Below are 4681 nucleotides of genomic sequence, written 5' to 3' on the forward strand. Positions count from 1 at the left end.
AAGCTGTTCAAACTGTTCTTCAAATGAACCTCCACCCAGAAACACGTTCAGATTTGATTGGTATTCTTAAGTACTTTGCATCATTAGAATGAAATTGCTTGTGAGGGGGATGTGATGTCAAGGGACATGACTCTTATCTTTACTGTGGGGACTAGATAATTAGGGGAGTGGCACGCCCTTGGATGACGTCAAGAGCCCGGCGCGAAAAATAGAGACATCGTATGAGAGACTCACTGAGGTATTCAGTCGAACTTAGGACCAAGACGAGGCAACACTTGTATTGGACGGGGGCCCCCTGACAGACCCAACTCATCGGACCGCCAGGTAACTTTACATTGAGTGAGTCCAAATTAGTAGCAGATAACTATGAGATTGAGCATGCATTCGCCGAAACAGCAAAACGACAAAAGAAAAGGAAACTTTTTGAAGACGAGGCAGAAGATGTAACAGACTACCAAAATCCCGAGAACAAATTCAAACATGAAGTTTTTATGTCCTCATTGACTGCCTTCTTGGAAATTTGACGACAAGGTATAATGCAGTGACAAAACTAGATTCGTTATTTAGTGTTTTATGGAAGTATCTCCAAGAGGAAGTCGGCGTTATTCGTTATGCAGTGGATGCATCAGCAGACCTTGCGCAAGAGTTGGAACAATTGAAAGTGATTCATTCAGCGAACATTAGAGAAAATGTCCTGCCGCCTCTTCAGTAGCTGAACAGACTTCATTCCCTGAAACTAGATGCTTTGTTTCCAAACGTTGTATTCATGTTGAGAATCTTCTGCACCTTGCCTGTCAGTTGCGCAAGCTGAACATTCCTTCAGTACCCTTTCTCGGGTGAAAAACATTTTGCGGCCCACAATGTGTCAAGACAGACTCACAAGTCTTGGAATTTTGGACATAGAGACCAGTCTAGCGCGAAAATTGGACTACGAACCAATAATTGACAGTTTTGCTAGAGCTAAATCCCATAGACTCCGTTGTAGTAAGAAAAAAAGGTAAGCTACATTACAATTTATTTTAATTTCTGTCATTGGTTTATTCATCTTACCTTCATTTTTAACTACCCGGTAAATCAGAAAAATAAAAATGTTATGTTGACAACACCCAGCACTTGATGGAGGGGGACGAGACAAAGGAGGCTGGGGTGTGTGTGCGAGGGGGGAGGGGAGGCGGGGGATTAGCTTTTATACAAACATTTCTTTCACAAAATGCATTTCCAAATAGTGAAGATGTGTGTGTAAGAGAGAGAGAGAGAGAGAGAGAGAGAGAGAGAGAGAGAGAGAGAGAGAGAGAGAGAGAGAAAGAGAGATGTAGAATCTAGTAGCCATCGTTTCTACGTGATAATACATGTATTGTAGTTCTGCCTGAATTGTGGAAGCTTTCTCAGGTTTTTTAATGGATTCTAAACCTCCTAGGATTTGACTCCTTTTTTTTATGACGTTGTCTTATTCCGATCAACATGGGTAGATCTATTATATCTAGAAAAATCTAGATCTCTAGAGTAAAGTCGGGTGTCGCGTCCATCTGGTCTATGCGTCCACTCGCTGTATTTCGTACATTCATCGGTGTTGGATCGATTCCGACAGTGTAATTAAAGAGAGAGAGAGAGAGAGAGAGAGAGAGAGAGAGAGAGAGAGAGAGAGAGAGAGAAAGGGAGAGAGAGAGAGAGAGAGAGAGAGAGAGAGAGAGAGAGAGAGAGAGAGAGAGAGAGAGTTTCAATTCATCTTCAGAGTACTATAATAATATATCACTTATCAATCTAATGAATTATTTGCAGACGTGAGGCATAGGCTGCAACGGAACACTTAGCCTATGAAATTGCTAGATGAAGCGATGGTCGAAAAGAGCTAAATGACTCATGAGTAAAAGTTAAGCTCCTCTTGGGGGCAAAACCAGAATAATGTGCGTGCTTAATCACTACATAAAAAAAACAACGAATTATAATTATGGGGAAAATTGTTGGTCAGTCGGGAGGAGGAGAAGAAAGGAGGGGGACAGAAAAAAAAAATTCTTCCCAGACCGAGAGACGATCCCACGCTCGTTCACCACAACTCCTTCCTGACAAAGGTAGATTAAGCTCAAGGAGATTAAAAGTAAGTTAGTTCTAAACTCCTTGATTAAGCTTCATATATTTACAGCACTGTTTCAGAAGTTTCCGAACTGCTAAAACTGGAATCATAGACCTAACACAATATTCACCACTAGCGCGTGGCTGACGGGCTGCAGCTAACCCAAGGAGTTTACAGTTCTAAACCTCTTGAGCTAGCCGCAGGTAAAGTAAGCAGTTTCCATTTCATTTCGTACTTTACTTTCGTTTTTTACACTCTGGAAGTCGCCATTTTCTGGTAATTAAAAATGTGTCTTCTTCATTAGCGAGTTACACTAGCGGAGACGCTTATTTGCTGGTCGGTTGCTTGGCAACTAATGAACTCCAAGCGCCCTTACTTGCTTTTATTACCCTTTACAAAGGTTTTAAATACAATTGTGTCCATTGTGCCATTCAACAATGGAAATTTGACCCACGAGGGAGTGGACGCGCTCGCTCACCATACCAGGTTTTTAGTATAGTCTGGTCATGCATCCATGGGTGATGGCACTCACCAACTGAGTAGATTCAATATGGTGAATGCGTGCACGTACCGGTACTATAAAAACGAATAAATGTCATTCACTCAGCCACGTGTAGACATCTATTAGGTCTAATATTACCAATCAAATGTTTATTTTTGTGAAAATTGTGGTTTTTTAAATCCCATCATCATTAGAAGTAGAGATCTAGATTTAGATTGTCTACATTTTTTTTTGTAACATTAAAAAAACCCAAACAAAAGTCTTTCATGTCTATATGGCCCTTAATGGCAATGAATATTATATATAATGAGATGTTAAGAAAAAAAAGAAGCTGAAGAAAGTGGAAGCGCTTCAGGTGAAAGAGAATAAGAAGGAAAGTGAAGAGAAGAAGGCAGAAGAGAAGGTGAGAAAAAAGAAGAAACATGAGGAAGCTGAAAATAAGAAAAGAAAGCGGGAAGAAGCTGCTCTGAAAAAGCTGTTGAAAGGTAGGAGAAGAAAAGAGTGAATGTAGAAAGTGACAGTGAAAGTGGTAGAGATGAAGATATTCTGATAGAAGATGAGAGTGAGGTGGATGATGAAATACATGAGATGATGGACAGCAGATGTAGAGGGTGTCGGAGCCATGGACAAGGACTGTGACTGTAGGTACAATGTGAATTATGTGATAGCTGGAGGCGTGCAACATGCATCAGAAAGGAAGATTTGAGTGGAAAGACAGGTCGAAGAGCTAGGAGCAGTGACTTTTATTTGTGATGTTTTCATGCCCACTATTTCATAACTCCCTTGTACTTACCATCCATCCACGTATTTTGAATACGTAAATTTACTTGCATTTAAATTACTGAACATTACAAACTAAAATCTTAAATAAATCTACATAACTATAAAGATATTTGGTTGTAAATTAATAAATAGAGTTTACATGTAAATGTTTTTTTGTTACTTTATCTAATGTCAATGTAACTATGTTAATAAATGAAATATATCTTAACATAGATCTAAAGGTTTTATTCATTTTTATTTTTACATAATGAAGAATGAGTGAGTGGATAATAATAGGATGAAGAATGACAGACTGGGTGAACAGAATTAGGGGGTGGTGGCACTGACCAGACCTAGTGGATGCATTCACCAGCAAAGTGGATGCGTCACCAGACCAAAGTGGACGTATTAAAATGCAAGGTAGAATGAAGTCTATTAAACATACAGAGATGATAACTAAGTCTGGTGATGCGTCCAATTCTGCCGGTCACGCCGATACTTTCAAAATTTGGATCGATACGAAAATAGCCAAGTTATGGGTTTCTAAAGGCCTTAAGGTGGACGCACACCTGACTTTACTCTAGATCTAGACTCTAGATTAGATCTAACAATCGTTTCTGACATTGTTTGCACAAAAGTAGACGTCTTGTTCATCTCTCATAATCATAATCATTTGAGTTAGAGTTTGAGCAAGTTTAAGTCGAAAGACGCTTGGACAACAATAATAAGACGGTGCAACTCGAACTTTAAGTTAGGCCTAGAGAACGTATACAAATACAAGCTGTCTACTGTCTACGTTCTCTAAGTCTAATGTTCAGTGCTTCCAAGCGTGGCATCGAATCCCGGTTCCGGAAGGTTTTTTCTTTTTCTTCTCCTGAGCCTAAAATATATTTAAAAAATTAGACTCACAGACCAAGGAAAGCCACTACAGTGGAACTCGGATTCAACGATGTCGCCGGGCCTGACCTAAAATCTCGTTGAATCCGAGTGTTCGTTATGGCGAACACGAGGTTTTGTGTTGATAATTACAGGTACTGAGCAAGTAATGTATAAAGAGAAGTCACAAGTAGTGCCTGAAATGCCTGCATACTATGAGCTGTGTGAAAAAAAGACCGATTCGTTAAAATGCACACGCCTCTGTCATCTCCATTGTTTACCAAAAAGTTGTGTTGCTGTGTAGAGCCTAGCATACGGCAACTTTTGATTCCACAGACTAGCGCACAATTCACTTCGTAGATCAACGTCAAGACTAGCTTATCATTTGTAATAATGATCAGTTGCCGAGGGGAGAAAAAAAACCTGTGACGCGTTTGTATCTTCGACGTTCAACGCCTGGACTGCTAATG

This window comes from Aplysia californica, unplaced genomic scaffold (assembly GCF_000002075.1).
Source record: "Aplysia californica isolate F4 #8 unplaced genomic scaffold, AplCal3.0 scaffold00015, whole genome shotgun sequence".
NCBI classification, from domain to species: Eukaryota; Metazoa; Mollusca; class Gastropoda; order Aplysiida; family Aplysiidae; genus Aplysia; species Aplysia californica.